General features: G+C 36.0%; 1 pseudogene; it reads right to left on the bottom strand.

The window, feature by feature from the left end:
• Positions 1-468: 468 nt before the first annotated feature.
• Positions 469-9,565, bottom strand: LOC132650616 (vomeronasal type-2 receptor 116-like; annotated as a pseudogene).
• Between the last annotated feature and the right edge of the window lie 3,474 nt (positions 9,566-13,039).

The following is a 13,039-nucleotide window of genomic DNA, read 5'->3' as shown; positions in this document are numbered from 1 at the left end:
TTCCAGAAATTGATTTTCATGCCTCGTCTATAGAAAAATCTCAGATATCACCGAAAGCCCTGTATACTCCACAAAATAACATAGAAAACAAGTATTTGTTCATGCACTATTTATCTCAATTACTATCATGTAATTACATTTTGAATATGTATATTGTCCAAAAATTAATAAAAAACATGCATAACTTACTAAAATGTGTATTCAGCAGCAGCTTCTATTCTAAAATAGAATGTCTGTGATTGTTCTACAAAGTGAGGGGCTCTTATTTTGTTTAAATATACATTTAAGAAAAAAGTTACTTAAAAGTTACTTTAAGTTACTTAAAAAAGTTACTTTAAGTTATTTAAAAAAGTTACTTTAAGTTACTTAAAAAAGTTACTTAAAAGTTACTTAAAATAATTTAATTTTAGTATACTAATAGGTTTTATTAGTAAAAAGAAAACTAATATATCAAAATGATAATTTTTTATTTTTAATACATCTCAAAGAGTTTTTATCAGGTATTAAGAGAATAATGTAGCACTTAGGGAAGAAGATGCACCCCAGCAGCCCTGCACTAGAGGCCAATATGGAGAAGACCTCCACAGCCACGACAGCTTTGCCTTTGGTGCTCTGGTAGACAGGGATGAAGATGACCCAGACACTGAGGAAGACCAGCATGCTGAATGTCAGGAACTTGGCCTCATTGAATGTGTCAGGCAGGTTCCTTACCAGGAAAGCCACAGTGAAGCTGCCTAAGGCCAGGGTCCCTAAGTAAGCCAGCACACAGTAGAAAGCAGTAACTGAGCCCTTGTTGCATAAAATGATGACATGAGCATGTACAGAGTGTTCATCAGTGTCAATATAAGGAGGTGAGGTTCCCAGCCAGACTCCAGAGAGAATAAATTGGATCAGGACACAGATGGGGATGACAGCATTATAGACGCCTGAGACAAACAACCTTCTCATTGTTCTCCCTGGTTTCATGACCCTAAAGGCCAGAATTACAGTTATAGTTTTTGCCAAAATGGTGGAAATAGCCAAGGTGAACACAAATGCAAATGTTATTTGTTGCAGTATTCAGGAGGTTGTGTTCGGGCGTCCAATGAAGAGAAAGGAACAGAGGAAGCAGAGGAGGATGGAGATGAGCAGGGTGTAGCTGAGAGTCCTGTTATTGGCCTTAACAATGGCTGATTCTCGGTGTTTGAGAAAGACTCCCAAAACTGCAATTGTGCTGACAGAGAAGCACATAGCTGTGCATGCCAGCGCCATGCCCAGAGGATCCTCAAATGAAAGGAAGGTCACTGCCTTGGGCAGACAGTTGTTTCTCTCAGGGTTTGGGTACTCATGACTTGGGCAAGTGATGCACTCCTGCTGGTCTGTATGGAGAAATTGGATCAACATTTCACCTTATATAAATATCTATTTGTTGCACATTTAAAGTGTTTTCCAGTGATGTGTGTATTCTGGTATATTCTGCTTCCTGTTACTGCCAAGTACATGAAATCTTTATAATTCACATTTTTACTGTTTATCTTGTTTAATCAAAAATAAGCTTTCTTCTCAGCAGCTTATCACTGTTTCTCAAGGACAGTAAAATCTATTTTACTTTATTCAGATAAAGTAATACTGTCAAGTGAGCCTTCAAATCTTTTTTTTTACACGTTGAGTTTCTAAGTATGTGTACATTGTATTTTGGTGACATCAATGTATAAATATACTTCATTGTTTCCACCATCATGAATTCTTCTCATTTTTCTTGTTACTCACTGTTTCAGTAGATATTTGTTATCCCACTCCTATAATTTTTCTAAGGTAACATGGGAATATGTTAGGTCTCACCTCCATGACCCATGAAACAGTTCTGATTTGGTGGTAAATATACAGCCCTTGCATCAACAAACTCCAGCTATAATCTCAGACCAATAATTACCTATCTCAGCTGTGGAAGTTTCAAATAAATTTCTATAGTCTTTGACATCCTTTGACTCAGGACAGGACTCTTTGTCTTTCATTACTAATTCCAGAATAATCCTGGGAATTGTTCTAATTTTCACTCTTGTTCTTCCAGTAATATTCTGAAGACTGAAAAATGACCTGCATGTCATAAATACCATAAATCTACCAAAATGTTTTATCACAAAGGGAGAATGACAGAGCCATATTCACTGAAATTGTTGAGAGTCATTTGCCAGTATAGTTCCTTGATGCTATTCCAGCAAAGCTGAGATTGTTACAATTGTTCTATGACTAACTTCTGGTTTTTTTTTAATTGTTTGCTACATTACTGGGGACTTTCTGCACTTTGATTCAATTTCTGTTCTTTTTTTTCTACATAAAAATTATGTCTGAGTCTTTTTTAATTAGGTATTTTTAATTATTTATAGTTTATTCACTTTGTATCTTAACTGTAGCACCCTTGCTCATGCCTTCCACATCTTCCCACACTCATATCCTTCCATACCCCTCTCCAAGTCTGCTGATAGGGAGGTCTTCCTTCCCTTCCCTCTAACCCTAGCCTATCAGGTCTTGTCAGAGCTGGCTGCATTGTAAGGAGAACAGGGACTGCCTCTGAATTTAACTCAGTGACAAGCTCTTTGATCATCTTCCCTTAACAGGGAGCAACTTTACTAGGTCATAAAGGAAGACGATGCAGCCAGCCCTAATGAGACCTGAGCCTTATGAAAATACTAAACTTAACTTTATCTGTCCACTGTTTGAAAATCTTCTTTATGCCCTGAAAATTGTTAAGCAGAGTTAAGCAGATAGAGAGATGAGACCATTATTTCAGGAGTTTTCTTGGGGTATGTGCCCCTAAATATTATATTGGTGCAGGGTAAACAAATGTAATATGCATACCCTGTGAGGCCTGGAGATTCATGTATAGGTTTAAGATCTTTTATTATAGGCTTAGAGCTCCCTGAAAATGTAGTTTAAAGATAGAAGTTCACAGAGGATACACTCCTGATGGAATAAAACTTAGTAAATAAGATTGACTTAAATAAACTTTTTCTAGTTTGTAGCATAGATAATGACACATATAGTAAAAGGAGATATTTCTTTGTATTTGCTATGCATAAAAAGACCAGTTAAAGTATTTTTTGTTTCTCTGGACTACACTCATAGTGCAAACAATACCAGCCTAAAAGCAGGCTTTCACATATTAAATGTGTTTTCTGTGAAGGAGACATTCTTTGGATTCTTTAAAGTAGAGTTATAGGGCTAATAATGATAATCAAATATGTTTTGTGTGTACTTTTTAAATTGTAACAGAACTTTTATCCCTGGATAATGAAAAAAAAATCAAACACCCATTCTGTACCACTTGTATAATCATTAATCTGTGTTTGTACTGTGAAACTTGTACAAACAAGAAGAGCCTTGTCAACAATAAGTCAGAGCCAAAGAAAGGTCTTAATGTTATAAGTCAGCTGCTAGATTCCACTGACCACATCAGCTGACTAACTCCCTCTCATCGTTGACACCTCATCAGCTCTCTGGAGCACCCTGTAGGCAAAAACCTCTCCTTTCCATGCTCGGGATTGCCCCACAGAAAGGCTCCTGGCACAAGCTCACAGAGAATGAACTGCCAACAGTAAAGCATGCAAGGGACAGATATGAGATTTTTGCACATATATAACACTTGTGCAGCTTTGTCTTTATGGGGACACCTAAGAGCAAGACCAAAGCTTTCTCTGACTCTTTTGTCACCTAATTTGACTGCCTTGTGTAGCCTCAATAACAGAAGTTGTGCTTATTCTTATTGCAACTTTATATGCCAAGGCTGGTTGATATCCATGGGGGACTTCTTTTTATGGAAAGAAAGGGAGGAGGGGCACATTGGGTTGGGAGGGTCTGAGAGGAGAGGTGTGAGCAGATGCTGTGATAGTACACGAATTAATTAATAATATAATAAAAAGAAATAATAGCTTTGTAATAGAAATGAGTGAAACAGAAGCAAAGAACACAATACATAGAATTAACCAAAGGAAGAGCTGTCTCTTTCTGAAGATAAAGAAAATTGACAGACCTATATCTCAAGTAAATTAAGGAAAAAATAGAGTACTCAAATTAACAGGATCAGAAATTACAGAAAAACTTTATTACAGAATTCAACGAAATTCAGAATATTCTAAGGAAATATGTTTAAAACATACTATATTCTAGTCAGCTTAAAAGTGGTCATGAGATGGATAAGTTTTAGATTTGTTCAAGCAACCATTAGTCAAAGTTGAATTCAACAACAATTCAGCAACCTAATTAGACCTAAATAGACCCAAGTGTAAATTCAAAAAATTACAAAAGGCTCCCACCAAAAAAGAAAAGGATGAAAGTTCAAACAAGGAGAATCCAAAATGGTGGAGACCAGTGTGCACCTTATCTGAGGGGCAGAGATGCAGAGACTCTGAGACCAGTGTATGGACAGGTGGCCAGATCCACAGAATCAACTTTGCTGCTTCCTGTTCTGAACAGGTCATCCAAGAAATGGAGTCCATCTGATACAGGCCCTCTGTGGCCATCTCACAGAATCAGGAGTAACAAAATTTGGGCCACCTGCCCCTTCATATACTCCAGTGAGTTTGGATCCCCATATCCAGGAACTTTTTGCTCTAGAAGTCAGAATTTGGATCTCTTCTGCTCCCTGTAGGGCAGCTTCAGGTTTACTGGGAGAGCATCTAAGCCACCAAGCTACTGTTTACTGGTCACCCTGTGGACACCATGTGAACAATAAAATTACAGGGATGGCAGATCCAAGAAGGCAGAGCTCAGAGGAATCTGAGTACAGGGATCACAGTTTGGGGCAGGCCTGTAAGCAGCAGCCCAGCTTTATTCTGAGGAATCCCCCGGATACAACCTGAGGCACCTGCCCCTTGAAGATGACCACCAGTACCTGCACTCTAAAATTCATGGTTCCAGTGCATGCACACCCTTGTCCTTCAGTTCACCAGTCCCTACATGTTTATGTGTCTATACACTGCCATGTGTCCTGCCCTTCAAGATGCTGGCATCTGAACTGCCAGTATCCATTCCTGAGCAACTGTACATTTGACATCTTCCTGAATACTACTCTAAACTCCAAAAGCAGGAGGATCCAGTCTTTGGTACAGTTTCCAGGAAGAAACAGGTAAGTCTACAGAGAACCAGATGGCCAAAGGCCAGTATAGAAACACAGTCAACAAAAACTGGGACATCCTGGCTCCACCAGAACCCACCCCTGAGAGCAATGGATATTCTAATACAGCTGAAACACAGAAAAGGGACATTAAATCTATGTTTATGAAGTTATTAGAGACGCATAAAGAAGAAAAGAACAAATGTCTCAAAGAAATAGAGGGCAAACAAAGAGAGGCCATCATATATAAGAAACCACAATTAAACAGGTGAAAGAAATTATTAAAAATATTCAATTATTGAAATGGAATTTGAATCAATAAGAAAACACACAGAAAATCCTGGAGATGGAATATGTAGGGAAGAGATCAAGTACCATAGAGATAAGCATCACCTACAAAATACAAGAAATGGAGGAGAGAATCTCAGGCATTGAAAATACAATTGAAGAAACTGATCTATCTCTCAAAGAAAACGTATAATCAGAAAAGTTCAAGGACTCCATAAAAATGTAAAGCCTAAGAACAATAGGAATAGACTAAACAGATGATTCCAGGCTCCAAGGTACGGAATATATTTTTAATAAAAATCATAGACGAAAATTTCTCCAACCTTAAGAAATAATAACCTTAAACATACAAGAGGCTTACAGTACACTAAATAGACTAGAACAGAAAAGAAAATTATCTTGCCATAAGATAATCAAAACAATAAATCTACACAATGAAGAAAAAATATATCAAAAGCACAAAGGAAAAAGATCAAGTGAAATATAAAGGCAGACCTATTAGGACCACACCACACTTTCCAACAGAGCCTATGAAACCCAGAAGGGCCTGGGGAGATGTCATGCAGACATGAAGTGACCACAGATTCTAGAGCAGACTACTGTACTCAGCAAAACTTATAATCAACAGAGATGGAGGAAACAAGATATTCCATGACAAACTAAGTTAAAACAATGTCTGTGCACTATCCCTGACCTTGAGAAGCTACTAGAAGGAAAACTCCAACCCAATGAGATCACCTACACCCACGAAATACACGATATAGATAACATCAGAAGTTGGGCTGGAGAGATGGCACTGGCTGTTCTTCCTAAAGGTTCCTGAGTTCAATTCCCAGCAACCACATGGTGGATCACAGCCATCTATAATGAGATCTGGTGCCCTCTTCTGGCATGCAGGTGTACATGCGGGTAGAACACTGTATACATAATAAATAAATCCTTTAAAAAAAAAAGAGAAAAATCAAAACAAGCACATAAATACACTATCCGCAATAACACCACAATAAAAGGAACCAAAATTCATTGATGACCAGTATCTCTCAACATCAATGGAGTCAGCAATCCATTAAAAAGACACATGCTAACAGAATAGTTATAGAAACAAGATCCTACATTCTGCTGCATACAATAAACACACTTCAGCCCCAAAGATAGACACTACCTTGGAGTAAAGTGCTAAAAAAAGGTTTTCCAATCAAATGGAACCCAGGAGTAAGTGGCACTACCATCTTAATATCTAATAAAATAGTCTTCCAAATGAAATTATTCAAAAGAGAAGTGAAGGATATGTTGTCCTCATCATACAAAAATCCACCATGAGGACAATATCTTGAACAACTATGCCCCAAATAGAAGGGCACCTGCATTTGTAAAAGAAACATTATTAAAACTTCAATCACATATCAGTCCCAACACAGTAATAATGGTAAACTTTATGACCTCACTCTCACCAAGTGACAGATCATTGTCACAGAAGCTAAACAGTGAAATAATGAAGCTTACATAGGTCATGCATCAAATACCTAATAGAAGTCCTAAAAAATGGTCACCCAGACACAAATATGTCTTCTCTGCAAATCAAGGAATTTTCTCCAAAATTGAACATATATTCAGGCAAAAAGCAAGTCTTAACACATACAATAAGACTGAAATAATCCCTTGGATCCAATTACACGACCATGTTCTAAATCTGGACCTCAACAATGACAGAAAGAGCGAAATGCCTACACATACACATGGAACCTGAACAATTCTACTCAATAACAGGTGTCATGGAAGAAATAAAAAAGTAATTAAAGATGTCCTAGAATTCAATAAAAATTAAGGCACAACATGCCCAAACTTATGGGACATAATGCCAGCAGTGCTAAGAGGAAAATTGATAGACTAAATGCCTTCATATAGGAATTTGAGACATCTCCTATAAGCAATCTAATAACACAACTGAAAGACCATGAATAATACAACAAGATGTAGACAGGGCCAAGAGGAGTAGAGGGCTGGAAATAATCAAATTCAGTGCTGAAATCAATATACTAGAAATGAAATGATTCAAAGAATCATCGAAACCAAGAGCTGATTCTTTGAGAATATCAACCAGAGAGACAAACTCTTAGCCAAAATAACTAAAAGTCAGAAAGACACTATCCAAATGAACAAAATAAAAAAGGAAAAGGGTGATAGAAAGATGGAAATCGAAGGAATCATTAGGTCTTACTTCAAAAGTCTATACATCACAAAAACTTAGTATCTATATAAAACGGACAATTTTCATGGTAGATTCCACTTAGCAAAGTTAAATCAAGATCAGGTAAATAAAACATCCTATCTTACCCAAGGAAATAGCGGAAGTCTTCAAAAGTCCCTATCCAAAAAAGCCCAGAGCCAGATGGTTTCAGCTCAGAATTCAACCAGACTTCAAAGAAGAGTAAATACAAATACTCTTCAAACAATCCCACAAAATAGAAACAGAAGGAACATTAACAAATTAATTCGATGAAGACGCAGTCACATCACAGTCAAGACCCAAAAAAGACATAAACTTCAGACCAATTTCCATCATGAACAAGGACACAAAAAAACTCAGTCAAATACTCGCAAAACAAATACAAGAACACATAAAAGATATCATCCACCACTGTCAAATAAGCTTCATCCCTGGCATGCAGGAGTGGTTCAGTCTATAGAAATCCATCAGTTTAATCCACCACATAAACACACAGAAGGAAAAGAATTCCATGATCATTTCCATAGATTCCAAAAATCCAATGCCTGTTTATGTATAAAATTTTGGAGAGATCAGGGTCACAAAGCACATACCTAAACATAGTAAAGTCAATATACAGCAACCCTCTAGCCAACATTAACCTAAACAGAGAGAAACACAAATCAATCCCAATTGAGGACTTCTATTAGGTATTTGATTCATGACCTTTGTAAGCTTCATTTGTAAGCTTCATTTGTAAGCTTCATTTGTAAGCTTCACTGTAAGCTTCATTTGTAAGCTTCACTGTAAGCTTCATTTGTAAGCTTCACTGTAAGCTTCATTTGTAAGCTTTGTAAGCTTGATTTGTAAGCTTCACTGAAATCAGGGACAAGGCAAGGCTCTCTGCTCTCTCCATATATTTTTAACATAGGAATTGAAGTCATCTGTCACTCTGCAAGGAATTTAACCTATGATAGCATTAGATCTTAGAATATAAAGAACATTTAATTTTCAACATTTGATCATTTCCAATAATACATAAAAAATTCTGTTTGTATTATGGTTGTCTAAGGATTGGCCTTTATAATAGAATAAATTGTAGATTCTCATCATTATATTATTGTATTTTCTTTCTGACTTTATTTTTCTGTAAAAATTTTCATTTAAAAAATAATATAATTACCTCACTATGCCTCTTCTTTTTCATTTCTCTAAGTCATCTCCCAGACCCACCTTATATTTATTCACTCTCAAATACATAGGCTCTTTCTTTTCTCATTAAATGTGTTTCTGTCTTGGTGTGTGTGTTTGTATATAAAAATGCAACCTGCTCATTCCATATGATTTTACTTATATATGTTATCACACAGTTGACCACAACCCTAAAAAGGCAGCCATGTTTTCATTTACAAAGACTTGCTTTTTTCTATTGTTGATACTGAAAATAACAACTGTGTTGTAAATGCAGTTCAGTTTCTTGTGCATTCAGAAACAATCAGATATGTAGTTTTCCTGGAGGTACTTTGAAGAAAGAATCATTAGGTTTGTTAATCACAGAAATACAAATCTATCCTGGACAACTGGAGAACTCACAATTAATGGAGAGCTCATAACATGGAACACTGCAAGAGCTGAGATGGTCATTCCGTGCACCCAAAGGTTGGTTTTTGAAAGTAGGGTGCATATGACACAATAGCATGAGAATTGCCACTCTAAATTCACACATTGTGTGGTTTCAGCAATGATTAATGGATTTAAGGATGAGTGTTAGAGACATATGGAACAGCACTACATTATGACACCAAGGTCACTTCTTAACTTTCCCCCTCTGCATTCCCAAGCAGTTTGAGTAAAAGTATTATTTTTCTACCTGTCTGGTTAGAAATATGCTGCTCTGGACAAAATGCACAAGAAAAACAGCAGACCGGCCTTTCTTTTTGTAGAACTTTCCAGAATCCTGGACCACAGCTCTGTGTACATACAGATAGAGGAGTCTGAAAACAACACAGAAAAACTGGTCACGGTATCGAACATCACTTTAAAATAGTTTAGGCTAAATACACGTAACCTATGGAAATTGCATTTGTTTATGAGGAACTCTGAGGTTTTAATGTGGGAATGTAGAATGGAGATTTCAACTTACCACACTTTCCAATACTAAATGTTCAACATCCCTTTTTGGTGACCAAACTATGACTCACTACTGCCTATCCTGTGTGAAATGTGTTGGACATCAAGATATCCTCTTCTGTGAGGCAGAAAGCCAGAACTTATTTTATTGTATGAATTTTGGGACAGTTGGATTTTAAGACAAGTATCCAATCATAAAACTTGCCTCCAAGCACACTTATTTCTACCTTTATATTTCCAATCTTATAGTAACACCCATGCACTCTGATTCAGCTGCAAAAGGAAGTTCAATTTTCTCATGAAAATGTTTCGGCCATTGGTGAATTATAATCTGTTACTGTGACTCTTACCCTTGACTCCCAATGTTAGGGGTTGTTTTATGCCTTTCTTTTCAAACATTAGTGATGTCATCAAATGGGACTTTCACCAGTTGCATTCTTTATAACATAACTAATAAAATCCTAGTGCAATTTTAGTTTGTTATACGTTAGAAATTTTGTAGGACAGGAAATATTTTTATCTTAGATCTCTTTTCTGCCCTGGTTTGGCAGTTTCTGTCTAATGAATATGTACATATTAACAGGAATGTGTTTCTGGATAACTGGATTAGCTGTTAAGAGTGCACATAGCTCTTGAAATGAAATATAAGTTCAGTTCCTGAAACACATATTGGGCAGCTCATATACATTGCTTAGAGAAATGTCTTGTGTCCAAATCCATAATTTATTAATTATTTATGCTAGCTCACATCCTTGTAAAATTATTGATATGCTTGAGTATGAGTTATGTGAATGGAAGGATGCTTGAGCATCAGCTAGCCTTTATAATTAAGATGCGAAAATTTACAGAACTTTGTGTGCATGTGTGTGTTTACATATAGAAACACACATACATGCCTTTATATAACCATGAGCACTCAATCATTCATTCACTGCATTATGAATCAACACAAACATTCAAATTCAATTCATCTAATTGTAGCTAAGGAATTAGCTGACATTATGTGTGCATTTGTATGTATATTTATATGTGTATGTATATACATATATGTAATTCTGAAATATTAGTTCATTTCTGATTTAATGTCATCAAACAGAACTAAAGAGATGTTTTAGTATTTAACATGCATGCCACATAAGCAGGAAAATATGAATTTGATCATGATGAAAAGATGGAAGAAAAGTTGGGTACAGAAAAATAGGCCTGTAATCCAAACTTTATGATAATGAAGACAAAGAGAGAACCTAGGTAATTCTGTCCACTGAGTTCAGCAAAATCAGAAAGTAAGGGTTTCACAGATAAAAATAAAGTTGACAGCAACTGAAGAAGATAACCACGTTTGACTGGGATTTAAGAAGCACATGTTCTCGGGTGCATGAACACCCACACACAAGCTAATAGTCACAATAGACATAAGAAATTAAAAATTCACAATCATTTTAAAAGTTCAAAGAATCATTACACAATCAATTTTTATAATTCTTTACAATTAATTCCCTTCAAATTAAATACTGAAAAATTTCCAGACCTGTTTTAATTTGCTTGGCCATTGAATCAGAACTTCATTGATGAAAAAGCCTTGATCTTGTGCACTCTTGAAGACAAACTCTCCCACTTTAAGTAGTAATGCATTTTGAAAATTATATGCAATAAAATTTTGTATATCATATGTTTCCCTAATATTCTTGTTCTCATCAAAGCTTATTTTATTTCCAGCAGCATTTATAAATTTAATTTTCCTCAGAAATGGATGCAGCTGAAGAGAGACATCATATGATATGAGTGGCCAACACAGGCTGACTTTAAAGAGGAGCTCATTTTCCCTCTCTCTACCATGGCTTTCTTTTTGAAAGTGCTTTGTTTATTTGTCTTCCCAGTTGTTTAGTGAGATTAAAACTATTCCCCATAGAAATAATACAAGAGCCAGTGAACACAAGTAGAAATATTGTCTATGAGATGGAAGATAGTATAGTATGTAGCATGTCCTTAGTTGGAAAAAAGTCCTGTGTCTTTCCAGCACCAGAAAAAAAAATATTTCCATTTAGAAGATGTAGAGTTGAAGAGGACCAAAATGGCAGCACCCGGTGGACCGGGTTACTAAGGCTTCAATTGTAGTGACTTCACAGCAAGTGGGGCCGTGCTGTGGAATTGAAAATGTTATGTTGTATGTGTCTATGCTTCACAACTGTACAGAAGATACTAGAATGAAAACCCCCACCAAAGTAAGTAAACATCACCCAGAGAATAACAGAAAATAAATAACACTGCTGCTGCAATAACAAATGAAAAAAAAAACACAAAAACTTGCTGCAATCATAAAAATCAAAATAACAGGCACTAGCAATCATTAATCATTAATATCAGTCAACATCAATGGACTCAATTCCTCAACAAAAAGGCAAAGACTAACAGAATGGATGCTGAAATGGGACTCATCAATCTGCTGCATACAAAAGAAAAAACACAACTTAAAAACAAAGGAGGACATTACTTCAGAGTGAAGGGCTGGAAATATGTTTTTCAAGGAAACTGACCCAAGAAGCAAGTTGAAAGAAGCCATCCTAATATCTAATAAAGTAATATTTTAACTGAATTTATTCAAAACAGATATGAGAGGACACATATCATAGCAAAATGATACATATGATAGCAAAAATCCACCAAGATGATGTCTCAATTCTGAATGTATTGGTCCAAATACAAGGGCACCTACATTTGTAAAAGTAACATTACTAAAGCTTAAATCATAGACTAATACCTCCACAGTCATAGAGGGAGACTTCAAAACCCCATACTCACCAAAGGACATATCACGAAGACAGAAACTAAACAGAGAAACAATTATACTAACAGAAACACAAATCAAATGGATTTAATGGACATATACAGAATTTTTCCCCCAAAGAGGAATATACCTTCTTTTCAGCACCTCACAGAAGCTTTTCCAAAAGTGCGTATTGACTTAGTCAGAAAGCAAGCCTCAATAGGTACAAGGAAGTTGAAATAACTCCTTGTATTATATCAAACTACCATGGATTAAAGCTAGATATCAATAACAGTGGAAACAAGAGAAAACCTAAAAAAATCATGGAAACTGAACAATTCAGTGACCACTGGGTCAGGGAAGAAATAAATTAAAGATTTTCTAGAATTCAATGAAAATGAAGGGACAACATACTGAAACTTCTGGGACACGATGAAACAGTGCTAAGGAAAAGTTTCAATGCATTAAGTGCCTTCCTAAAAAGAATTAACAAATTCTTACAATATAAATTTAAAAACACATGTAAAAGCTCTAGAACAAACAGAAGTAAAAACAACCA

The sequence above is a fragment of the Meriones unguiculatus genome (genome assembly GCF_030254825.1).
Source record: "Meriones unguiculatus strain TT.TT164.6M chromosome 13 unlocalized genomic scaffold, Bangor_MerUng_6.1 Chr13_unordered_Scaffold_28, whole genome shotgun sequence".
In the NCBI taxonomy this organism is placed as follows: domain Eukaryota; kingdom Metazoa; phylum Chordata; class Mammalia; order Rodentia; family Muridae; genus Meriones; species Meriones unguiculatus.
This window is presented reverse-complemented; position numbering and strand designations above follow the sequence as displayed.